The sequence below is a fragment of the Amblyraja radiata genome, chromosome 7 (assembly GCF_010909765.2).
Source record: "Amblyraja radiata isolate CabotCenter1 chromosome 7, sAmbRad1.1.pri, whole genome shotgun sequence".
In the NCBI taxonomy this organism is placed as follows: Eukaryota; Metazoa; Chordata; class Chondrichthyes; order Rajiformes; family Rajidae; genus Amblyraja; species Amblyraja radiata.
Genome location: NC_045962.1, coordinates 5,473,029 through 5,500,845, shown reverse-complemented (window position 1 = coordinate 5,500,845; position 27,817 = coordinate 5,473,029). Strand labels below are relative to the sequence as shown.

The 27,817-nt window shown below is 40.6% G+C and overlaps 1 protein-coding gene across 8 annotated transcripts in view; it reads right to left on the bottom strand.

Annotated features, from left to right (window-relative positions):
• Positions 1–27,817, bottom strand: part of map2 (microtubule associated protein 2) — a 294,566-nt gene that overhangs the window by 179,151 nt on the left and 87,598 nt on the right. For 6 of the 8 annotated variants that reach the window (XR_004412492.1, XM_033023599.1, XM_033023607.1 and 3 more), the window contains exon 3: positions 12,198–12,248. The exons of 1 other annotated variant lie outside the window; for it this stretch is intronic. The gene's annotated coding sequence lies outside the window, so the exon portion shown is untranslated. Of the gene's footprint in view, positions 1–12,197; positions 12,249–12,388; positions 12,592–27,817 lie in introns of those variants that run through there. One more of the 8 variants, XM_033023600.1, reaches the window with a different exon arrangement.

The following is a 27,817-nucleotide window of genomic DNA, read 5'->3' as shown; positions in this document are numbered from 1 at the left end:
TAACTCAGCGGGACAGGCAGCGTCTCTGTACACTGAATATAGACGGCTGAGTAACTTTATCAAAGGACCTGTGACCTGGGCCAGTTCTTCCACACATAGCTACCAACTGTTCAGAAGCAGCAAATGGTTGCTTTTCATCTAGGAAAAGGTCAAAAAAAAATTCCATAAAATATCATAAATATTCTTTCGGGAATGCAACATATCGCTATGTTATTGCATTTACAAAGCAAAAATATCAGAACACCTCAAATTCTTCTCGGTGACACTCATGGGCCATGGAATACTGAATTATTCTCTTTATCCTGGGAGTGTAGTTGGATTCATTGGACGTGGTCTTGGATGGGAGGATGCTCGTCAAACTGCGGAGCATCCTGGACAATAACAGCTCACCCCCTCCATGACACACTGGTCAACCTGAGGAGTACGTTCAGCAACAGACTGTTCCCACCAAGATGCAGCACAGAACGCCACAGGAAATCCCTTTTTCCTGTGGCTATCAAACCGTACAACTCCTCCCCCTTCTGTCATAGGGTAGACTGACCCAAGATCCAGGATGAGGGATCCTTGCACATCCCTCATCCTAGACTTTCCACGATAATTTAATTTCATATGTGTGCAATATTACATATGTGCTGTGCAATAACTGGTCACTTAAATTTAATTATTATAGTAATGCACATGACACTTTGTTTGGCTTTTTACCAGACTCAATGTTGTCTGTCCTGTTAGTGCCGGTCATTAAGGACAAAGCTGGTAAAGTAGGCAGCCTAAATAATTACAGGCCCATAGCTTTAGCCAGCATATTGTCAAAAGTTTTAGAAAGAGTTCTGCTGGATAGAATAAATGAGTTTGTTAACTCCACAGATAACCAGTTTGGCTTTAAAGCTAAACATGGCACTGACTTATGCATATATGCCCTAAAGGAGATTGTAAACAAATATAGAGGCAAAAACTCTTCAATCCTTATGTGCTTTATTGATGCTTCCAAAGCCTTTGATCGTGTTAATCACAGAAAGCTGTTTAGTAAAATGAGTCAAAGAGTGGTGCCTAAATACATTGTTAGAATTCTGGCTTACTGGTATGCCCACCAGACTATGCAAATAAAAGAGGGCAATAGGGTCTCAGCCCCATTTGGGATTAGCAATGGTGTTAGACAAGGGGGAATTTTGTCCCCAGTCCTTTTTAATCTATATATTGATGATCTGTCTAAACAATTGAAAGCCTGTAACATTGGGTGCGTGATTGGTAATATTTTAGTGAACCATATTATATATGCCGATGATCTTGTGGTCTTTAGTCCATCTAGCGCTGGACTCCAGCAGCTCCTTACTATATGTTCTGTGTATGGTGTGGAACATGACATTAAATATAATGTTAGTAAGAGTGCTGTTATGATCTGTAGAACCAAAGAAGATAAATTGTCTAAAATTTCCTGATTTTAAATTGTCTGACAATAATCTTAGTGTCTGTAATAAGGTAAAATATCTAGGGCATTTTATTACAGAACAAATGACAGATGATGAGGATATTTATAGGCAATGACGCATGCTGTATGTACAGGCGAATATTCTCTTGCGTAAATTTGGTGCGTGTACAGATGTGGTGAAGATGTCGCTATTTAGAGCATATTGCACACCACTCTACACTGCGCACCTGTGGTCGAACTATGGAAAGACAAGTATGCAGAGACTAAAGGTGGCATATAATGATGCCATGAGAACACTGCTAAGGAAACCTAGATGGTGTAGTGCCAGTAATATGTTTGTAGCTGCAGGAGTCAGTACTTCAGAAGCTATCCTAAGAAATCACATGTATAAATTGATTTGCAGGATAAATGACTCTAAAAATTTAATTATTGTGGCCTTGTCAAACATAAGGGTTAGCACTACACGCTACGAATCCCAGCTGTGGAGACATTGGTATCGTTGTCTCGTTGTAGGACATTGATCATTCTTTTAATCTGGATTTTTAACTTATGTATTATGTTTTTAAAAATATATAATTTATGATGCTTTTATAAGTGATATACTAAGATTTATGTACTTTATGATATTTTTTAATATGCAATGCATTTTTTTTTTTTTAAATATAATGTTGCCCCTTGTCTGGACCTCGAGTCCATAATAAAGTTTATTATTATTATTATTATTACTTTCAATGCCTTGCCACTGTATCTTTTGACTGGTTGCAAACCAATTACCCTCTGGTATAAATAAAGTTGTATCGTATTATGTTCAAGAAGGAACTGCAGATGCTGGAAAATCGAAGGTAGACAAAAGTGCTGGTGATACTCAGCGGATGAGGCAGCATCTGTGGAGCGAAGGAAATAGGCAACGTTTCGGGCTGAAACCCTTCTCCAGATCATATCGTATCATATTCACCGGAATTGTTACAACAGTGAATTGTTCTGAATTGTACACTTGGAAGCACAAAGTTGGTTGATACACCTTCATTTTCACCTTGCTCAAACTCAACTGCTCAATGCCTCTAAAAGGATCTAAAAAACGAGGAACTTGATGAGAAAAGGCAGAACATGTTCCATTGCTCTCCATTCAACAGATGACTGACCAACTCCAGCAATGATAAGTAAAGAACATTGTGTTTATAGACAATAGACAACAGGTGCAGGAGTAGGCCATTCGGCCCTTCGAGCCAGCACCATCATTCACTGTGATCATGGCTGATCATCCCCAATCAGTACCCCGTTCCTGCCTTCTCCCATATCCCCATATCCCCTTCAAGAGCCCCATCTAGCTCTCTCTTGAAAGTATCCAGAGAACTCCACCACCCTCTGACAAAACAAAAGGAATCTTTTTTTTTACAATTGTGACCGAAAACTCTTTTATTTGATAAAAGATAACTGCAACTTTCATCTAAGATAGAAAAAAAGAGCAAAATTGGATACATCCAGGCAGTTTGCAGTGAGCAAGTAAAATCTCCTTAATATTAATAGTTAAATTTAAAAGAGTAGAAGTCAGAATCAATAATAAGCACCAACAAATGGTAATTAAGAACAAGAGAATGAAAACAAGTATTGCAATATTGATAAATGTTCATAAGGGTCATAAGGAGCAGAATTAGGCCATTCGGCCCATCAAGTCTACTCTGCCATCCAATCATGGCTGATCTATCTCTCCCTCCTAACACCATTCTCCTGCCTTCTCCCCATAACCTTGACATATATGTTCACTCATATCACAGTGGCAAGAGAATAGGGTGATATATATCTCAACAGCAAAGCTAATGTGTTTTTTTCCTAGCCTGTTATAGCACATGACGTATTTTACAAAAGATTCTGTTCCAATTTTGTTTACCCTTAGAGTATTCAAATCATGCCTAATGAAACTTTTTTTTTTTAATAGATCATACAAGGGTCAGAATTATCACCTTTGTGGCACCTGATGTGTCCATACAATGACAATTCAAAATTAAATGAGCTTTCCTAAGAAAGTTAAGCCTGGTAATCTGTTACAAATCCTTCTTCTTTGCCAACCCCATTCTTGTTAAGAGATGAATTAACTGGTTTATATAAAATTGCCACTAGGCAATGCTTATGATACGTCTACTTACAACCTCAATCGGTTTAGTAAATGAGAATGTTTTCACATTTGTCAGAAGGCAAAATTCCGCTGTGCATGTTTTCCAATATCTTCTTGTAGTTAAGGCAACTTGAAACATGTTTCTGTTCGGGTCACTTGGCAGGGATGAAATGTTGACCAATGATATTTGAAGTACAGTGTGGACTATGTTCAAATAGGAAAAATAGAAAATGAGAGGTTTGAGTGAATGATATTTAAATTCACCCAGATGAATGTTACTGATTCTTCAGACTTTGACTCAAAAATGCTCGAGGTTAACATCATAATTAGAAAATGGCGCATTCAAGACATTTTGCATTGTGCTAATTATGCCAGTTACAACTTGCAGATCAATGGTCACAATCAAAGGCTTAAAGGGCATGTTCCACTTGGGCGTCATTTGCGCGTCATTTACACGACATCCTAAAAATTGGTTGGCGCTTCGTGACGCGTGCAGGCGTGGTGGCGTATGCAGTGACACGCAGTGACGCGCAGCGCCCCAGGATTTTGCAGTGCTCAAAATCCTCGCCCGCCAACTGCGTGACGTATCCCTTGTGCACGCTGACGTACTGATGGCGTGCGCTGACGTACTGACGCCATACGTGTAGCGCGTGGCGATGCATGGTTACGCACGGTGACGCACGAACATTGCCTATGCTAATTTATTATGCATCACCATGCGTCAACGTCCGTAACCATGCGCCGCATGTACGCCGTCGGTGCGCCATTTGCGCGTAGTTTTAGCGCCGCACCACGTGACCAACCAGGTATAAAGCCCGCGTAGTTTTGAAAAATTTTCGCCATAGTATATTTGATTTTCACTGGGAAAATCCTTGCCATGGACATCGATCTAAGTACGAACGACATCGCAAATGGCTCCCAAAAGAAGCACGATTCGCACGTCAGTCACTACCGGCCTGTCGCGTAAATTACACGCAAATGACGCCCAAGTGGGACAGGCCGTTAAGTTTATTGAGAAAAGAACAGTTTTTACTTTTCCTGGTAAGTATCAAACTAATTACAAAAGGAAAGCATTGAAAAGCCCCAGCATTTTTGCTCAAAGTAAACACTGAGCTGAAACTTGACAACTGGCAACTTTGAAATCAACCTTAGCGGATGATAAGTATTTTCTGGTCAAATCATCTGCTCATTTCAAACAGAGATAATTCATGAGGTAGGAACTGCACTGCGAACCCCTAATAGACAATAGACAATAGGTGCGGTAGGCCATTAGGCCCTTCGAGCCAGCACCGCCATTTAATGTGATCATGGCTGATCATCCACAATCAGTACCCCGAAAAACCCATCAAACTGTGCTTGCTTCTGCACGGCAAAATTAATGAACACATCCTGACATTAATTGCTGACTAGATGATTTCAATCCACTTGGTGAACCATTTGTTTGGTTAATGGAACATTTGAGCCACTCAACGTTACTGAGATAATGAGCATCAAATATTTCAACCAGTCATTTTTTCAGCAGTCATTAAAATGAACTTATTTGTTAAATGAGGAACTTTTCACATTTCCAAGAATGCAAGGATCATATTTTTCCAATACATTATTGTATTTAAATGAACCAGTCTTCCTTCTTTGGCAAGCATAAAGGTTGAGCGCAGTCTTCATTTTATTTGCTCCAATACAAGTTTAAAATTAAATAAAGACAAAATGGTATCTTTAGATAGACACAAAAAGCTGGAGTAACTCTTCGATTACCCTGTCTCTTCGCTCGTCTCTGCCTAACTTCGGTGCAAACCAGCATCTGCAGATCCTTCCTACGCATGGTATCTTTCGACACTGAATTAAAATCTAAAGTCTCTACAACCCCCACAATTAAAATGTGGATTACAGAAATGTCTGAGAACTTACATTTGGAAAAAATTAGATTTGTCTTAATTGATAAATCAGAACTATTTCTAGAATATGGTCTCCATTTATTGATTTTTTAAAGAGGTAAATTGGTTCAACACAGAAACTGGACTGAAACCTGCGCTCAGGATTGGATGAATAACTACGCCTTATAATCTACAGACCTAGCTCCAAAACTGTTATTGGTAATTTTGTTTGTTTGTTTCTCTTGTTTTTTTTTCCTTTTCTTTTTCTTTTTATCCCTCCCTTTCTATTAGTTTATAGACCTTTCTTTTCAGTTCTATCTTTAAAAAAATTCTATAAAAAGAATATAAGCTTTGTATGAATGTAATTGATTAACAAACCGTGCTGCTATTATGTGTTTACGCTTCTAATATAAATATAATTAAAAAAATAAAAATATAAAGTCTGGGTTTAGGGTACACAGTGCACCAATTTCAATGTAAAAGGCCAGGCTGTAAGAATCAGGGAGTTATTCATTTTAACTACACACTCTCGTTAGAGTAGGCATGATCCTATGCTCTGCAAAATGCTTTTGTGCCATTTTGAGAATTGTTCTTTTTGACAGTGAAAATCAGGGCAGCTTTTCCATGTTGTGGGAACACATCCTGCGTGCCCCTGCAGGATCAAACATAATTACATTCAACTGCAAAGTAAGCAAAAAAGAACAGAACCCGCAGCATCTTTTCTGCAAGGCCTATTATTCATCAGAAGGGTTCATTAATGCGCTCTATATCGGGAGGTTTGGCTTACAATTTGTCTGCCCATTCTCGCACACATTTGGTAATAATTTGTCAATTAAAACTTCATGAAATTGTTAGCTGTGCTCTACATGTTGGGCACGGTGGCACAGTGGGAGAGTTGCTGCCTTACAGCGCCAGAGACCCTAGTTCGATCCTGACTACGGGTGCATGTCTGTACAGAGCTTGTACAGTACATTCTCCCCTTGACCTCCGTGGGTTTTCTCCAAGATCTTCGGTTTCCTCCCACATTCCAAAGACGTACAGGTTTGTAGGTTAATTGCCGTGGTATAAATATAAAAAGTCCCTAGTGTGTATAGGATAGTGTTAGTGCGCGGGGATCGCTGGTCGGTGTGGACTCAATGGGTCGAAGGGGCTGTTTCTGCGCTGTATCTCTAAACTAAAACCACTCCATCTCTTCATGCCCCACGCTCTATGAACAATATTATCTACTGGGTAGGACTATGTATATGGAGTATGGAATTGGCCAATGACATAAACAAGCCTCAAGCAGCATACAGACCTGGACAAATGCATGACCAAGGATTGCGTAAAATTTGGGAAGTGTGAGACAATCCATTTCGGCTGACAGAACAAATAAGCAGAGTAACGTTTAAATGGAGAAATATCACAAAATGGTGCAAGACAGAGGGTTCAGGGTTTACATAAAATTAAAAGCACACATTTAGCATATAGGTACAGCAAATGATTAGGAAAGCAAACTGCATGCTGGTCTTTATTGCAAATGGGATGGAGCATGAAAATAGTAATCAGGGAGTCCAGGTCTTGCTGCAATGTCCTTCCTCGATACTGATTTCTCTTTCCACAGCTGCTGCTTGACTGGCTGAGCTCTTCCAGCATTTTCTACTTAAGCTTCAGATTCCAGGAACTGCAGGTCGTTTTTCATTACCGGAGAACTGCGTATTGTGTTGTTCTCCTTATCAAGTCAATTGGAGAGTCTTCACAGAAAGTCAAATGAGGTGACACGAGAACTATTTTGAAACAGTGGTCCCTGATTATAGGTTCTTTAATTAGGGGAAGCATTTCTAAACTCACAAAATGAGACCACAATTGCACATAATGCCCTTGGTGTGGTTTTACCTGCACTCAAATCTTCTATCAATAAAGGCCTTGGTAGACCAATATCACTTTCCTTCCTAACTGTCTGCTGTGGCTGCATAAGCTGTAAACGACATGTACAAGGATACCAATATCAGTAGTCACCAGTGCTTCTTTCACTTTGAACATCTGTATTTTTCAACCACGTATCATCAAAAAATATTCAACGTGGTATTTCCTCTAAAACTGGATAATCTTTCATTTTTCCACGTTGCATCATCAGCACAACTCGCGTTCCCACTTAGTTTTGTGTCATCAGCAAACTGAGAAATGTTACATTCAGTGTCCCTAATCAAACTGTTGACATAAATTTTGAATAACTGGCATCAAAAGCCGATCGCTAGAATATCTCTTTGGACACACATTGTCAACTTGAGAAGAATCTCCTGATTCCCACTCTGTGTTCAATCCATTCATCTATTCTCAATCCATGCACTTGAACTCCCCTTCCCATTCCCACACTGACCTTGTCGCAGTGTCTGAAGAAGGGTCTCGACCCAAAACGTCACCCATCCCTTCTCTCCAGAGATGCTGCCTGTCCCGCTGAGTTACTCCAGCATTTTGTATCTACCCACTGACCTTTCCGTCCTGGGCCTCCTCCACTGTCAGAGTGAAGCCCAATGCAAATTGGAGGAACAGCGCCTCTTATTTCCCTTGGGCAGCTTACAACCCAGGGGTATGAATATAGACTTCTCTGACTCTAAGTAATCCTTGCTTTCCTTCTCTCTCCATCCCTCCCCCATCATAGTTCGCTGACCAGTCTGACTGTCTCCCTGATTAAATTTTTATCTTTGTATGCTTTGTTGTCACCTTCCCCTCGCTAACAATGATCGAATCTACATTTACCTTGAGCCCCATCCCCTTTGATGTCTCGTTTTCACACCTTACACTTCCTTATCTCTGTGTCTCCCTCTCCCCTGACTCTCCGTCTGAAGAAGGGTCTCAACCCGACACGTCACCCATTTCTTCTCTCCAGAGATGCTGCCTGTCCCGCTGAGTTACTCCAGCATTCTGTGTTTATCTCCAATTCCATGTGCTGCAACCTTGATTTCCAACCTCCTGGCTTCCCTCATTTACTCGATTAATCACATCTTAAAAATCTCCGACAAGCAGTCAATATTTTCAGGTCACAAATATATGTTGACTCTGCTCACACATATTATTTTCTCAGGATCTTATTCTCAAATCATTTATTACAGATGACAGCATTTTATCAACTTTGGGTGTGGATAACATGTCAAAAGTCCAGTTTTTTTCTCCCATTCTCTCTCCTTTTTTTAAGTAGGGTCACATCTGCTTTTCTCCAATCTGCAGGAATTTTGGAAGAGCATCCACTGTTTGCACAGTCACGGGCATGACCCCAGCCTTCTCCTCTGCCAGGGTGAGGTCTAACGCAAACCAGAAAGACAGCACAGTGACACAATAAACTGCAGAAACTGGAAATTTGAGCAAAAAAAAACAAAGTGCTGTAGGAACTCACTTTCTGTCAAGCAGCATCTGTGGAGGAAATGGACAGAAGACATTTCGGGTTGGGACCCTTCCTTAAGACTCATGTACAGCACCTCATGTTCTGCCTGAGTAGTCTACAACCCAAATGGTAGGATCATTGAATTCTCTAGTTTCAGGTAACCCACGTCCCTTGTTTCCAATTTACAAGCACTAATTTGATTTGCTCAGTCTACATATAGACTAAAATCCCCATGAGTACTGTATTGCCCCTTCTAATGTATTTAGTTTCATGTGCCTTACATCACAACAAGCATTCTGGGATTCAAAACAACACCCATCATTGTTTGTCACTGCTGCTTCTTAGCTCCACCCAAATTGTTTCTAATTCCACTTTACAATCTGCCAAGCCAAGATCTTCCTTCGCTCCATAGATGCTGCTGCACCCGCTGAGTTTCTCCAGCACTTTTGTAAGCCAAGATCCTCTCTCATTATTGTTCTGATCCCTTATTAATGGCCCTGCTCCACCTTTTTTGCTTTTGCGTGTACCCTTCCAAAATATCGTAAACCATGCAATATATTTAGTTCTTAACTTTGGTACCTCTGGTAATGGTGATCAGATCAAGTTAATTTAGGCTATTTATGCCACAACTTCATCTACCTTGTTGCAGTATAATGGCCATTTGATATAGTGCCTTTATATCTGGCCATTGAGATTTTTTTTTTCCACATTCTTATTTTATGTACCAGTCCATCTTTCCACCACCAACCTATTTTGCTTACTACGTGTCTTCATCATTGGGAGAGCTGAGTATAAGAATTCATGTTGCAACTTTATAAATATTTGGTCAGCCTCATTTGGATTATTGTGTATAGCTCTGATTGCCCCATTACAGGAAGGATGTGGAAGCTTTAGGGCGGGGGTGCATAAGGGTGTACCCGAATGCTGCCTAGATCAGAGGGTATTAGCTATAAGGAGAGTTTGGACAAACATGGATCATTTTCTCTTGTGTTCAAAAGGGAACTGCAGATGCTGGAATATCGAAGGTACACAAAATTGCTGGGGAAACTCAGCGGGTGCAGCAGCATCTATGGAGTGAAGGAAATATGGCGACGTTTCGGGCCGAAACCCTTCTTCAGACTGAAGGATCATTTTCTCTTGCTTGTTTCACAGATGCGTCTCAAAGAGTTTGTAAATCCAGATTCAGAGGAATGGGGAATGAAATGTAATAGGTTCGAGTGAATCTCCAGTTGATCAAAAACAAGATGAATCATCCCATTGATACAATGAGTTGTCATAGTTAATCTGATCAAATCCTAGATTATTGATCGGTATTTACATGTGCTCAAATTTAATAGATAAGACAAATTATTTGGTTATAAGATGCTTTGTGACTTGCTTTCAGCTTTCACTATTTGGTTTCTCTTGATTCTTCCTTTCCAATAGTTAAAATAAGTTACTTGAATATAGCACATATTTTTGGAACTTTTAAACACATTTCAAATCGAGGTGATAATCTAATTTGAAACACTATAAATCAGATCACATCTTGTACATGCCTATTAAAAACATCTGTAAAAATATTTTTCAAACTACAAAATCAGACACACATATTAAAAATCAAAAAGGGTACTTTATTTATTTTACACTGGTAATTAGAGAATCAATGGGACTTCAGCCAATGAAGATTTCCCGCTAGATTTACCACAAGATAGTCATATAGTTTTAACCAAACATTTATCATTGTGCAATTTATTAGTTGTTTAAATCCAAATGTGAAAAATTTGCAAATTTAAATGCTACACAATGAGTGTTTAACGAGCTAAAATACTGAACAAAATATGAACAAAAGTTATAAAATCCGTTTAAGAAGGATCTGCAGATGCTGGAAAATCGAAGGTAGACAAAAGTGCTGCATCCGCTGAGTCTCTCCAGCACTTTTGTCTACCTTATAAAATCTGTTAACCATTTATCCACTGAATGAGCAAGAACAGTATCTCTGTTCAATTACATCAGCCAGTATAAAGGTTATTTCCCCCCTTCCTAATTTCCTATCTACCTCTCCTAAAATGTTGATTTGTCCAAGGCACAAGTTCAAGGACACAGGCAATCTTCTTATCTAATCTGATTAGTTATTTACACAGCAGAAGTCTAGTCAGTGAGTGCTTCCTAGTTGTGTAGGAAGGAACTGCAGATACTGGTTTAAACCAAATATAGACACAAAAAGCTGGAGTAACTCAGCGGGTCTGGCAGCATCTCTGGAGAAAAGGAATAGATGACGTTTCAGGTCGAGACCCTTCTTTAGAGTTTGAAGAAGGGTCTCGACCCAAAACATCACCTATTCATGTTCTCCAGAGATACTGTCAGACGCGCCGAGTTACTCCAGCTTTTTGTGTCTATCTAGTGCTTCCTAGTTCTTTGATTATGAGATTATCACATTTGCGCTCAATTACATTCTTACCTGCCGTCCTTTCACATCTGTAATGTTGCACGGCAGAGGCTGAATTTTTCCTGAGAATTGAGGGGACGCCTGCAATATGAAGTAGATGGGGCGAAGGGTGGGGCGCAGGACAAAGGCTGTGCCTGAATTATGAAAGGAACTGGAGTGAGAGCAGGCTTGAGGGAGAAGAGATTATGGATCTCAGGAGTTGGCACATACAAGCATAAACCATAAGATATTTCTCAAGAGTCAAGAGTGTTTTATTGTCATATGTCCCAGATAGAAACAATGAAATTCTTACTTGCAGCAGCACAACACAATATGTAAACATAGTACACTGTAAACAATATAATAAACGAGAAAAAAAAGTTCAGTGTGTATGTTTACACATATAGATATATACACAGATATATATACACATGCCCACATATATATATATATATATAACATTCCTAAACGTCACTCTAATTAATGCTACCAAGAATTACCTTCAAATGATCCAAGTAATGGGAAACATAATGTATTGTAAACTTGGAAATAAGTCTGTCTGATTGCATTTGTTTACTTACTATTTTTGAGATTTGCTGGATAAATGGTACACGATTTTTTACAATTGAAAAGGAACTAAATTATAATAGCATCATTATGGTTTAATAACGTTTAAAATGTAATCTAATAAAATTCCAATTTCTTTGTAATTAGCCGATAATTTCCATTTAACTATGCAATGTCCCATTTTGATTTTTAGTTTTCTGTCTGCTGCCTGACAGATTGTGTGTGGGAAAAATGACAAAATGAACCAAAATCTAGATTTCTTCCTCTCCAATAAAATAATGGTCTTTCAAAATAAGTCTTTCATATTTCTAAATGCAATCACAGAGATGTTCATCACTAAAGACATTCATATCATGAACAGCCACATTTAGGGTACCTCATTTATAAAGACAGTGAATATTTTAACAATTATTCTGCATTATCATTTAAGAAAGAACCAAGGACCATACCTTCCGAGCAGATCTTTCACTATTTCTGATGTGAAAATAATCAGACGTAATCTGCAAAATAAATCATTACAGTCAGCTATGGACTAAAATTGAAATGCACCATCATCCCTGCAGTATCCATTTTTTTTTTAATGACTTTAAATTTATATGTTCTTCCTAATTCTAAAACAACCACTTCCAAATGATCTTACCAGCTGATGGTCTGTACTGCATCATTTTTATTTTCAGATGACCGCATTGTAATTCTAACGCAGCTCAATTCACCCCTCTCACGCACAAAATAATGACACACAATTGTCTCTGTAGGGTTGAATGCTGCTGCAAGTTAAAAATCTCTTGCAGCGCTGTTAGCAACACAGCTGCCTCAGAAATATCTAGAAGGCTGGACGAGGTGTGGGGGTGGGAGTGCAGTGGTGGTGTGGGGGTGGCTAATGGTGAGCTGCCGCTACTGTTATGAAAACATACTGCTGCACTCTCATCTGTTTAAGTGGCTGGCTGGGAGTTGGCGACACATCCTCCCCAATGACGATTTTAATTTTAATTGTACCCAGTCAAGAGCACCTCTTGGAGTGGAGGTGCTAATCCTTTGCAATGTCATGCATCGTGTCGGAAAATACAAGCTCAGCAAATCAATCTCACAACACATTCTGTTTTACAAGATCAAAATACGTTATTTTTTGGCGTTTTGTACATTTTCACAAAAAAATGTACACAGTGCAGTCTGAGACGCGCAAGAAGAATCAGGGGTTTTTGTTTTAAGATGGTGTTTGCCAATCGGAAAATTGCTTCACCACTTGCCATAAAAGAATTGGTAACAGATGAACATTTGGCATAATATTGAAATATATAAATAACCAGTTTTGATTAAAAGATTAAAAAGTACAGTGGTCAATATAGCAATACAGCATTTGAATTACGGTACATAGATTTTTCTGTCAATTTTCTGAGGTTTCTGGTTACTGTGGGTGTTTAAAGAAAATGGGTAACCCTCTAAAAATGTAATTGGTCTTTATTGCTTGCATAACTATGTTCTTTGGACAGAATTGATGGATCTTCTCAAGAATCTTATTCACATCTGCCTCACAGGTGACGAGTAGCTAAAACTGCATACCTTTAATGGCCTGTTCCACTTTCACGACCTAATTCACGACCTCTGCCGAGTTTGCCCTTGACATACTCACAGCATGGTCGTCACGAGGTCGTAGGTAGGTCGTAGCAGGCCGTGATGCTAGGCGTAGCTACTCGTGGCATCAAGTAGGTCAGGGCATTTTTCTAGCCTGATGAAAAATGCCCACGAGTTAAAAAGGTCGTGAATTAGGTTGTGAAAGTGGGACAGGCCCTTTATAGCCCTGTCCCACGGTACGAGTTCATTCCAAGAGTTCTCCCAAGTTTGCCCTGATTCGAACTCGGAGATTTACGGTAATGGCCACTCGTCGGTACTCGGGGCTCTCGTGGACATTTTTCAACGTGTTGAAAAATCTTCACGAGTCTTCCCGAGCTTACCTGCCGTTAGCAAGTCTTCCCGAGTACCTGCCGTTAGCGTTACGAGCTGCTAAAAGACGTCCCCGAGCTCCGACGTACCTGCTACGTTCATTCTCCGTGTATACCACGAGTTTGATTTTTTTTTTTAACTCAGAAGAGCTCTTGGAATGAACTCGTACCGTGGGACAGGGCTATTTGAAATTAGCTTAACTTGGCATCATGTTCAGCATGGACATTGTGGGCTGAAGGGCCTGCTCCTGCGCTGCACTATTCTATGTACAAGAAATATACAGGGGATGAAGGGATTTGGATGGCCTGCAGACAGGAGATTGGTTTAAATGGGCATCATCTTCAGCATGGATGTTGTTGGCCAAGGGGCCTGTTCCTGTGCTGTACTGTTTCTTATTACAATTATTTAAATTATTTTTCCCAAAAAAACACATAATTTGCAGCAGTGATCTGGCATTGTAATAAACTTTTATAAAGATGCAGTATAATATTTATTATGCCAGGACACGATTTATTTTCCCTTTCAGATGTTGTTTATTATTGCTGGGGATGAGAATCATCAGAATGTTCCATCTGACTGAGGCATGAAATGGGTCTCATAACCACCTTATTAAGATTCTTCCACTATGCGATTATCACAGACAAAAGGTGTTGATTGCTCCACATCAGTTTGTCAACATCACCCAACCCAATGCTGGTAATGCACAAGTTCTATATAGAAATTTTGCATCAATGCCTCCCATTCCACCCCCTCCCTTGGCCGTTTGCATTAATGGTTTACCAGACTCGCAGTTCAACTTCACTTTCCACACCACTGTTACAAAGCTGAAATATTACCTGCGTTAGCTTTTATTCCTGCTTGACCACAAAACCCTCAAATGACTTTCATGCCTCCACTATTAACCTTTTATCTCCTCTTGAACATTGACTTCATATCAATCAGAAGCCTCAGACTTGGATCTTACCTTTCACCACATCCAGTTCATTAAACCTCTGCAATCGTTCAGCCTTCCCAATGGCTCTCGGTATTTATCGAGGTCCCTGTGTGACTTTGCCTCCATTCAAGCCCAAATCTTTTGCCAGCCTTGCAGCACAACAACCACAGTCATCCCACTTGGCCTCAAGTCTTCTCACTTTCATCACCTGCTCACAGCTGTACAACCTTCATTCAGCACATTCCTGAACTATGGAAGTCACTTCCTAATACCATTTGCCTTGCCGCATCGCCCATTGTTGGCAAAACCTTCGGCAAAATATTAATTCTTCATCAGTTTTCATCAAACTCTCTGGCCTTTTCAAACTCCGGCTGAATGTTTTGAATAGTAACATTTTGTTTTGACTATTTTCCTGATATTTGTGGCTTGCATGCATTGCAATTAATGTTTCCTTTTGCAAAACACCTTTCACCACAATGATCATCATGGGAAGGCCTTCAGACAGAACGCGTCAATACTGACAAGGAAAATCGAACATTCAAAGTCATTAAAATGGATATCTTCATCATATTCAAAATACTATGATGCACTATAACAGTGCCATTAGAATTGTTTAAAAACTCTGCTCAACCTTAATAAAAACTCAACTTTGTTATCTCTCCACACATACAACTCACATCAGGAACTTTTGTTTCCTTTCAAAGTCCTTGAATGGATTGCCCAGATCCATAGGCTCCATCACACTGATCTACATCCACCGCTTTGATCTGACAAATCTCACCATCTTCCTCCAATTGACTAGTTCATTCATTCACTCGTCATCGTTGAAAACATTAGTGACGCAGTGGTGCTGGTTTCCAACGGGAACGGTGACGGAAGCAGCACACATCTCTGTCCTCCAGTTCCTGCGGACCTCCGCCGCTGGAAGTGTTGGATGTTGGTGTGTGTGCTTTATTATCGTTCCTTACAATGGGGTGGGAGATTGCAACCTGCACGTGGTCCGCCCTGTTTCAACGAATGCAATCAAACCTGACCTGCACAATCAAATAAGATCAAATAGTACAAGTTGTTCCACAACTTTAGGCTGTGCACGCCATACGCAAGAAGAAGATTTCTTACAATGCTATGTACGACACGTAATCGCAACTCCTACTGAATTGTGGATGGCCGTTGGCTCGCAAGAAGCTCATCCGCCCTTTATAATTCCTCCCCCTTAAGCCTGATAAGGTCATGGCTGAAGATAGACACAAAATGCTTGAGTAATTCAGCGGAACAGGTAGCAACTCTGGAGAGGAGGAATGGGTGACGTTTCGGGTCGAGACCCTTCTTCAGACAGATCTCGGGTCGAGACCCTTCTTCAGACATGGCTGATCCACACTTGGCCTGAACATTACTTTCTCGCTATCACTCTCTTGTAGTTTAGATATTGTCAAAATCTGCCTTGAACATATCCAAGAATTCTGCCTCCATAGCCCTCAGCTGAAGAGAGTTTCAAGGATTCATGAATCTCAGAGAGAGGCAATTGCCCCTCACCTGTCTGATGTGGGCCCTTCTGAATATTCTGAAATTATGCCCCTGCTTTCTTTATACCCTCCTGTGGGAAGGGGGTGGCTGCAACTTTCTTCTACACCATTGCACACCATTCCAATCATCAATCATCTTGCCCCCATCACATCCACATGACATGCTTTGGGGATATAATCTGCAGGATCTATCCTAATACCAGTGGCATTTGCCTCAATTATCACATCTCAAACACGTGCTTTACGATTGACTTTTCACACCATTCACAGTGAGCTTCAGTCATCACACTGACCTACGTTGTTCAACAAGACTTTGTATGAATAATTCTCATGCCTTTATTTATATCCTTCCACAGTCTTACCAGCTCCAAGGATCCTTCCCCATACTCTCTTGCCCTCTAATTCAGATTTCTCACATTGGGCAACATGATGGCACAACAAAAAGAGCTGCTCTCGCTCAGTGACAGAGGCCCAGGTTCAATCTTGACCTCAGGCGTTCTGTCTATGTGCAGGTTGCAAATTCTTCCTGTGCCTGCTTGGGTTTCCTCCAATATCCTCCAACATCCTCAAGATGTACAGATTGCCATTGTAAATTGGCCCTAGATGTAGATGAGTGAATGGAATCTGGGGAGAGATGATGGGAAGTTTGGATTATTGTGAATGTGTGGTTGATGGTCAGCGTGTACTTATTGGGCCAAAGGACCAGTTTACATGCTGACCCTGTCTCTGAGTCGATCCCATCTCTTCTGTGTCTTCAGCGATTCTGTAACTACTCAGACAATCTCCTGTACAACTATACTGTACTGTACATCTTTTATAATGTACTGTACCTATATTCTAACCAAATGTTTCCCTTTTACAGAGCCAGGAGGAGGAGGATTATAGAGTAAAACAGCATTGCTTGGGATGTACAAATGACTGCCGATTTCCAGAAAGATGCATTATTTTAGTTATTACAGCTGTGGTCTTCTTTCATTTATTTATTTAAAAGATTTCCCGCCACTGGCAAATAATATTCAACTCTAAACTGGATTATCATAATTGCTTAATATATCGAGAGCATCCTTACCAACTGTATCACAGTATGGTATGGCAACTGCTCTGTCTCCGACCGGAAAGCACTGCAGAGGGTGGTGAAAACTGCCCAACGCATCACCGGTTCCTCACTCCCCTGCATTGAGTCTGTCCAAAGCAAGCAATGTCTGCAGCATCGTCAAGGACTGCTCTCACCCCAGCCACAGACTGTTTACCCTCCTCCCATCTGGGAGGCGCTACAGGTCTCTCCGTTTCTTCTTCCCTGCGGCTGTTACACTGCTTAACTCTGCACCTTGGTGATTGCCAGTCACCCCCACCCCCGGACACTCCTTCCCTCAGAAAAATTGCACTTCTGCTTCTGTTTGTACAGATATATATTTTGCTGTTCATTATTCTATGTTCGCTCTTCTGGGTGAGATGCGAACTGCATTTCATTGTCTCTGTACTGTACACTGCACAATGACAATAAAGATTGAATCTGAATCTGAATCTAAACTTGTTCTGTGATGATGATGTAAATCAAGACCTGCGATTAAACACTCTTCTCTCTTAATGCGTCTGGTGTACCAGTTACTGCATTAGTAACACTAAATTTGTCTCAATAAAATGACTTCAGTGGTTATTCACTGACAAACAAATGCATGCATAGGTCCACATCCTTTTAACAACACACGACAATGGCTCGACTGGTTTATACATCAGCGATTTTCTTGCTATAAATATTCTGTCTAGTCTCCAATTAACCCAGCGAACTGTTCAGTGGCAGATGGGCACCCTGAAGGCAAGTAGAAAGATACAGTAAATTGCACAACAAGTATCTGGACTCCATAAAAATGTACTGCTTGCTTAGCCCATGTAAACAACAAAATTACATTTGCACTTCGACCAAAAGGCCGCAACACCTGAAACAAAAGCTGAACATATTAAACCCTGTGAATCATTCAGTGGCTCTGGTAGTGATGAAGGTGGATTTCCAAAATAAATCATATTTGTTCTTGCCTTGTCCAAACAGGCTCCAACTGCCCTGTCGAAGCATCATGTTGTTGTTTCTTGCTGTACAATATATTGTTGCAATGAAAGATGAAAAGGCAAATTGATCCAACAACAGATTCCAATCACTAGACTACCGCAGAAAATGATGGGCCTCAGCTTTGAGATTTTCTTGCAGGAATTATACAAACATGTACCATCATCACCCTATTCCTATTTGGAAAGTGAGATGGTTGTTACCGATGTGACTGTCCATCTCTATAACTATAGTTTAAATTCTTTATAGTTTCAATTAGAGATTGATTATTGAAAAATACAAAACAAATATAAACTGTCGACAAAGCTATGATCTAAAGCACTTTTATTGAACTAGTTAATGCAGGCGAGTTGATTAACCCACATTCTGCAGAAAATTCACAGGCTTATTGTGGTCTCTATCAGACCTCTGATCGCAGCTGGGTTCACTGTCCCATGATTAACAAACACTAAACAAAAGACATTGCTCGTAATTTAGCACCACGGGCCATGAAGCAAGGCAAGATGCATACCCTGATTATACTTACCACTGTACATATTTAAATGGCGGTTTAACATCAAGAGATTCTTTCAACCAATTGCAAAAATATTGATTACAGTCAAAGAATCTCTGACAAAATAAATTACGGGCAGTTCAATTAACAAACTGTTTACATCTGAAGATGTAAAGGCGTTGTGTACGCGATCCATTCCCGAGAACTGTCCATAAATCGATTTCCCCGTAAATCAGAAGCTTCTAATTTCTACAGTAACCCATGTCATATCACTCTACATACACTTGGTGTAATTATTTCATTTTTCCTGAATAATCACCATATCACAGCCCATAATTAAACCAATAGAACATATACTGTACCCGTTCGCTAATGAATACCATGGGACATTTTATCATCATCTTGAAAAATACCTTATAATGTATGGGAGAGACTGCGGAAAATCAGTTTTCCATAAGTCATGTCTATTACCCAGGGAGCCAATATATGTTATAAATGGTAACTTCTCATTCCTTTAGGTTTGAAATGTTATTGGATGTTAATGATGCATGCGGATATCACGACCAGCATGTTTTCATCACTAATTGACCCATGATTTGTTACACTGTACGCCATTTCAGAATGCAAAATCACGGACATTTGGCGGGTCTTTCAGCCCATGCCAACAATCAAACGTACACTAATCCAAATTTTATTTTCCCCACATTCCTATTAATGCCAGTCAGATTCTACCACTCACCTGCAAAGAACAATAGACCGTGGCCTTTGGCATATGGTAGGAAACTAGACACCTGAGAAAAAACCCATATGGTCATATGGAGAATGTGCAAACTCAACAATAACAGCGGAGTTCAAGATTAGACCCCGTTCACTGGAAATGTTCAGCAGCAGGACTCAGCTGTTCATAATGAAGAAATCAACCACTTTTGCAAGTTTGGAGTCATGTATAGTTCAGACCAATTAAGAACTGTAGATTTCCTTTCCTTCAGGAGGTAAGATTAGGAACATCAACTTGCACAGTACTCCAGGTAGCGATAGACACAAAATGCTGGAGTAACTCAGCGGGACAGGCAGCATCTCTGTTTGGAAGGAATGGGTGACATTTCGGGTCGAGATCCTTTTTCAGGATCTTGATCCGAAACGTCACCCATTCTTTCTATACAGAGATGCGGCCTGTTCGGTTGAGTTACTCCAGCATTTTTTGTCTATCTTCGATGTAAACCAGCATCTGCAATTACTTCCTGTACAGTACTCCAGCATCTTTGAGGTTACTAAAAATACTAATAAAGGCGAACCCTAAATTACAGAGGGGTTGCATTACTAGAAACCAGTCGGTATCATGATATTCTGTAACATGAAACCATATTCCCTATTGATTCCCTGTGTCACAAGTGGAGATGTGTTCCTATAAGATGTTTTTCTCTCAGCAGCATAACAGGTATTGTTTTTGCTGGTTCACAAGAGTTTTGCTTAAAAAAACTGACAAGGCAATCTCTAAAGTGACCAGCAGCTGCATCTGATGAGGCAAGACTGTACTTGTTTATCATCTTGTGTAGGAAGGAATAGCAAATGCTGGTTTACACTGAAGATAAACACAAATGGCTGGAGATAAACACAATCTGTTGCATCCAGAGATGCTGCCTGTCCCGCTGAGTTACTCCAGCATAAATTGTTTACCACCTTCCAGCCTTCAGTTTAAATGGAGACATAGACTTCTAAATGCATATCAAACGTGGTCAACATAGTTGAATGACATGTCTCACAACCAAGTAGCAGCAGTAGTTTAAGTTCACAATTTTCACATAAAGTTGCTGGCTGCATGATGGTAAATAATATGGAAAGTGATTGAAAAAACTTCTGTATAGCAAAATAAACCTACCATGTAAAACAGATTCAAGATTCAAGAGAGTTTATTGTCACGTGTCCCAGATAGGACAATGAAATTCTTGCTTCAGCACAACAGAATATAGTAGGCATTGACTACAGAACATGTCAGTGTGTCCATATACCATTATATAAATATATACACACATGAATATATAAACAGATAAAGTGCAAATAAACAGATAATGGGCTATTAATGTTCAGAGTTTTGTTTGAGTTGAGATTAATAGCCTGATGGCTTTGGGGAAGTAGCTATTCCTGAACCTGGACGTTGCAGTCTTCAGGCTCCTGTACCTTCTACCTGAAGGTAGCGGGGAGATGAGTATGTGGCCAAGATGGCCAGATACCACATTACCTCAGATTCAGATTCAGATTCAAGAAGTTTATTGCCATGTCAACAAGTTGATAGGAATGTGTCTTGGTTCGCTCTCAGACAGATACAATACAGTACAACACAACCACCACATACACCACAATAAATAATACAGACAATACCGTACGAAGGACAATATATACAGGAAGGACAGTACCCAGCAGCGTCATGTTAAACGTAAGTGCAAGTGCAAGAGAAAGTGCAGAGTGATTAGTGCAAATTCAAATATCTGATGGCTTGGAGGTAGGTGCTGTCTCTGAAGCGAGATGTTTTACTTTTAATGCTTCTATATCTCCTTCCTGATGGGAGGAGATTAAAGAGGTAATGTGCCGGGTGAAAGTGGTCTGCTATGATTTTTTTGACCTTTCTGGTGAGTCTTGTTGAGTAAAGTGATGTCACTGAGGGAAGTCTGCTGCAACCGATGATCTTAGAAGCTCGGCGCACTATTCTCTCCAGCCGAATCTTATCCTGCGAGGTTGTGTGACCATACCAGACAAGCATGGAGAATGTGAGTATGCTTTCTATGGTAGACCTATGTGAGTGGGTCATGGCTGGTCGACTGACCCTGAATTTTTTGAGTATGTATCAAGAAACATGAGTTGAAAACATAAAAATAGACAAATATTGTTGTTTCTTTCTCATTATGTGCTTATTTATTTCCCCCCCCCCCCCACATAAATACTACAAGATAATTTTATTCTGTACCTCAGTTTTCAGTAGTGATTTGGGAATTCTGTACGGGTAAATTTCCACAATGCAAATGTTCATAACATGGGGATGGACACAATATGTGGTGGAACTCAGTAGGACCGGCAGCATCTCCGGATAGAAGAAATTGGTGACGTTTCAGGTCGAGACCCTTCTTCAGACACCGAGTCGGGGGAGGGGGAGACACAGGGACAAGGAAGTGTAAGGTGTGAAAATGAGACATCAAAGGAAACGAGGGTCAAGGAAAATGCAGCATAGATTAAAATGCAGAATAGAACCAGCATCTGCAGTTCCTTCCTATAACATGGAGGTTGCCTGTACTATTTTTACTCCAGATTTACTGAAATTTAAATCCCTCAGATTGCATTTGGGATGTGAATATTGGATCAGCAGACTACTGGATCAACAGTACAGGTCTCTGGTTCCTAATCCAGCAATTTCATCCCCATAATGTCAATAATTATCTTAATGTTAGGCACAGACATGAGAGGGCTCAGCTGTGACACCACTGATGCTGCATGATTTAGGGTTTTGTAGGGAATTCCCACTTAGATAACTGGTGGAACACTTTACAAATACATTTCTGTCGCGCCATTATTGCACTTAAATTAACTAAATTACAATAGCAATGTTTAACAGGCATTTAGTTAGGCACATGGACAGGGAGGGATATAGACCACATGCAGACAGGTGTGCAATTTAAATTGGTAACATGGTCAATACAGATATTGAGCCAAAAAATCTCTCCCTCTGCTGTACTGTCCTATATTCTATGTTAAATTTTACTGCAAAGTATTTGATTTCAATATAAATGTCAAAGTCTAATAAGGTTATATTTTTTAAGACACTCAAACAAAGTTGATATCAAACTGCAGCAAAGCATGCCAGTTTATGATTCCCACCTTGGTGTTATATCCAGGAGAGGCAGCAATAAAAGCAGGAAACTAGTGGACAACAGAGAGGCTAATACGTGGTTATCACCAATAACATTGTGTTTTGTCCTAAATAGCAGATCCTTCTGTAGTCACTTGGCCCACTTGATAACAAACAGCAGGAAAACAGCAGAAAACCACTATCTACCTCTTTTAGACACAAAAAGCTGGAGTAACTCTGCGGGACAGGCAGCATCTCTGGAGAGAAGGAATGGGTGACCTTTTGGGTCAAGACCCTTTTTCAGACCTTCCTTCAGTCTGAAGAAAGGTCTCGACCTGAAACGTCACCCATTCTTTCTCTCCAGAGATGCTGCCTGTCCCGCTGAATTCCTCCAGCTTTTTGTGTCTATCTTCGGTTTAAACCAGCACCTGCAGTTCCTTCCTACACAGTTTATCTACCTCTTTTGCTGGCTTTACCTTGTACTAAACGTTATTCCCCTCTCATATAACTATACACTGTAAATGGCTTGATTGTAATCATGTACTGTCTTTCTGCTGACTAGATAGCAGGCAACTGTACCTCGGTACATGTGACAATAATATATAACTAAACTAATTACACAATAAACTAACTGTTTAAATCTGAAGTAGTAAAGGAAAAGCCAGATCCATGATATATTTCATTTGAAATGAGCATGAAAGCAATCAAATTGGCTCAGCCAACAGCTAACAGTTAAAAAATTCAACTTATCACAATTATGAATGTTATAAAAATCCTTGGTTCGATAAAAATTAAAGCACAGATGAGGCATAGCTTTAAGTTATTTAGTCTTAAATAAGACTAAATAATGAGGGTTGGGTCAAATACTGAGCCTGTACTCGCTGGGGTCTAGAAGGATTTAGGGGGAATTCATTGAAACTTACCGAATAGTGAAAGGCTTGGATAGAGTGGATGTGGAGAGGATGTTTCCACTAGTGGGACCAGTGGTCATAGCCTCAGAATTAAAGGATGTTCTTTTAGGAAGGAGATGAGGAGGAATTTATTTAATCAGAGTTTGGTGAATCTGTGGAATTCTTTGCCACAGAATGCTGTGGAGGCAAGTCAGTGGATACAGTATTTTTTAAAGCAGAGATAGATAGTTTCTTGATTAGTACAGGTGTCACAGGTTATGGGGAGAACACAGGTGAATGGGGTTAGGAGAGATAGATCAGCCATGATTGAATGGCAAAGTAGGCTTGATGGGCTGAATGGCCTAATTCTGCTACTATCACTTATGACCTTCTGTTGAGATCTGCATGGCAATATTTTTTTAATTTCGATTGTAATGATTCACAGACAACAGACAAAATAAATCCACAAACATATTCTATACTCCAGCACTCGCCATCCGAATACACAGAAGCAGATCTTGCAATTGTACGAGGCATCACAAGGCATCTGGTACTTGTTGAACGAGAATTCAAATCCTTCGGGGGGGAAAAGAGAAAGGAAAAAAGAGAAAATATTGCCAAGAGAGAATAAAAAAGTGAAAGCATATTTAGGTTTCCACTGAACCTCCAGGCCTGGCTCGACCAGCGAGCGCAAAGTGGCTGCTCAGTCGGTTCAACCAGCAAGCTCAAAGGACAGCCTCCAGCCATCTGTAGTCTGGGAAGACAGGACACAGGCAATCACGTGGGGTGTGCAAGACAGAAATGTCAGGATGCCTGGAGAATAGGAACTGAACCATCACGGGCTCTGCCTTGACACGGGAAAATAATCCAATACAACAGAAGAAAAACTCAACTCTTTGCAAAATAGATAGATTAAAAGAAAATTGACTGCAGATTTAAAATGTAAAAGACTGGTCCTTGTCTGATAAAAGCTCTTCAGGAATTAGTCATTCATTAGTCGACATATTTTTGGATTAAGCTGATTTCTTCTACCTACAGGGACACGCTGAGCTCCAACAAGAATGATATGGGAGTGCATGGGGCCGGCAGATAATTACTCTCCAAAGACATTCAAATCCTAACCCCATTCAGGCACCAGCACAAATTGTGAATGTGACAGAGTCGGGTTGCTGCTATTTATAATCGCTGATCGCACTGTAGATTAACATGGCTCTCAATTTTAACCCATACCAGCTGGCAGAAACCACAACAATCGAACAAGTAAAATCAAAATCAAATCGTCACTTCCCTCCCCTTAGATCAATTTCCTTCCTGGGATAAATAAAGTTCTATCGTATCGTAAGCTATGAGGTCACAAACTTGAAGCTAGCAAACTCCTCTCTAAATGTACAGCGTATCCTCAGAGTATATGACTATATAGATGGTTCTGTGACTCTAACCAATGTAGAATTGCTGCAGAATTTTCTGTGCAAGGTCAAACCTGTCAGGGCCAGAACCAGAAGAGGCTTATTAAGTTAATTCATGTTTTCAATCTCTTAACAAGAAATCCGGGACCTCCCTTGCTCTAATATTTCTACTACCACCTCTTCGCCTCAGATTGCATCAACCACAGCACCTACCATAACTCCCCCTCCCCCCCATAGACTTCTGCACAACGCCTCTCAATACTCACTCAATTGTGTTTCCACAGCACTCGTTTTCTTTACAGATACAGCATGGAAACAGGCCCTTTGGCCCACTGAGTCCACGCTGACCAGCGATCCCCGTAGGATTAACGCTATCCCACACACACTAGGGACAATTTCCATTTATACCAAGCCAATTAACGTGCAAACCTGTACTTCTTTGGAATGTGGGGGAAAACCAGAGCCCCTGGGGAAAACCTGCCCAGGTCACGGGGAGAACGGACAAACTCAGTAGAGACAGCACCCATAGTCAGGATTGAACCCGGGTCTCTGGCGGTGTAAGGCTGTAACTCTACCACTGCGCAACTGTGCTGCCCACTGCACACTGCTCTTCAACCAGCATAGGAGCCCGGGTTTTATTGAAGAGGTAGATTCAAAGACACCGAGAGTGTAAGTCAGGCTGAGGAAGCCAGAAAGCTGGAGGTTGTGGTCCCAGTATTCATAACTGCTGCCCATCGTTAACATGTCTAGCCGTCTCCCTCCACATGGCCAGACAAACAGCCTGGATCCTAGGCATGGCAGCAGGCTGCTGGGCAACTGATCCAAACCATCAGGAGGTCTGAGAGAAGATTTAAATTGAGGCCAAAGGGCTTCATTGTCAGGCCACACACACACACACCCGGTCCACAACTGTTAGATCTATAAAATAACATTGGCAACACACAGCTTTTACCCTTGGGTTTCCCGACCCTGACATTAGCTACACTAAAGCTACACAGCCACAATAATTATCAAAGTGGGCCAAGGGAGCCTGATTTAAATACATTTATATACATTCATCAAATATCCCATCTTCCCACAGCAGGCAATTGAATGTGCCAATATCTATTATCCTAAAAATGAAAGTGAGCCCATGCAGAGTTGGCAGATTTTAGTTTAGTTTAGAGATACAGCGCTGAAACAGGTCCCTCGGTCCACCGAGTCTGCCCCGACCAGCGATCCTCGCACCTGAACACTATCCTACACACACTAGGGACAATTTATTTTTTAAATATTTACCAAGCCAATTAACCTACACACCTGTACGTCTTTGGAATGTGGGAGGTAGCAGACAGAAGTAAAGATGTTATTATAATGTTAACATCCAATGAAACCCTTAAATGAAAATCTTGGGAGTGTGACTCAGCTACATTTAAGCCCAATGCAAACGGTGACAGAGGAGAAGCCGTTGACCTTTACTGATCCTTACACAGAACCTGGACCACAGAGTATCCTTTAACACTTTCTTAACAGGAGGGAAAATTGTAAGCAGATAATTTTGCAGATTTGTTCAGCAGTAACAAGATTATTTGTGATTTTGTTTAGAGACATAGCACAGAAACAGGCCCTTCGGCCCATCGAGTCCACACCGACCAGCGATACCCGCACCCTAAAGGGCCTGTCCCACTATGCGAGTTCACTTAAGAGCTCTCCAGAGTTTAAAAAAAAAATCAAACTCGTGGTAAGTACGTAGAATGTACATAGCCGGTACGTCGGAGCTCGGGACATCTCTTAGCGGCTCGTAACGCTAACGGCAGGTACTCGGGAAACACGGTAAGCTCGTGAAGTTTTTTCAACATGTTGAAAAATGTCCACGAGAGCCCCGAGTACCTACGAATGGCTATTACCGTAATTCTCTGAGTTCGAATCAGGGGAAACTCGGGAGAACTCTTGAATTAGCTCGTATCACTATCCTACACACACCATTTTACATTTTACATTTATACCAAGCCAATTAGCCTACAAACCTGTAAGTCTTTGGAGTGTGGGAGGAAACTGAAGATCACCGGAGAGGAACGCCAGTGTGAACTTGCTTCAGCCACTGTTCTATGAGCAGAGGTGTTTAACTTCGACATTTACAACCTGAACAATATTCTGAATTTTTTTCTGTTTACAACAAAAAAGTCCTAGCCTGCCCAAGCACTCCCTATAGTAGGCCCTCAAGTCCTGGAAACATCCTTATAAATCTTCTTTGCACTCTTTCCATCTTTATAACATCCTTCCTATAGCAGAGTGACCAAAGCTAAACACTCCAAATGCGGCATCCCCAATGTCTTGTACAACTGTAACATAACGTCACAACTTCTGTACCCTGACTGACGAAGGCCAATGTACCGAGGGCCTACTTGACTATACTATCCACCTGTGACGCCACATTCAAGGAATTATGTACCTGCACTCCTAGATCCCTCTGCTCTACGACACTTTCACTGTGAAGGTCCTGCGCTGGGTTGACAAGTGACAATGCAACACCTCGCACTTATCTGCAAGTTTATCTTGATGTTTCATTACTGGTTGCAAAAAACAAACAGGGTTCTTGTAACGCTCTGAAAAGATAGAAAATATTGTGCATGATGCAACACAGTTAAAATTTCTCAAGTATGTTATCCCTGTCACGTGCATGCTGCATGGAGTAAAAAAGGTGAAAAAAGGTGTGTTTCATTTCAATAGCGGAATATTCTCCAAAATACTACAAAAAAATCCATTAAAAGGATTTTATAATATAATGATTATTCTATAATTGAATCTCAATTTGTAATTTTAAAATAATCTAACCACTGCTTTGAACTGGCGGGGGAGGTGAAAGAAAAACATGTTAAGCAAACATTATCAGAAGCCCCAGGTTGGAATCCTCCATTGATCCATGAGCTGTATCAGCATAACAGTCCCCTGTTTGTAAAGTGTCCTTTTCCCTGCAGTAAGTCCAAGGAGCCTCCTCCTCCT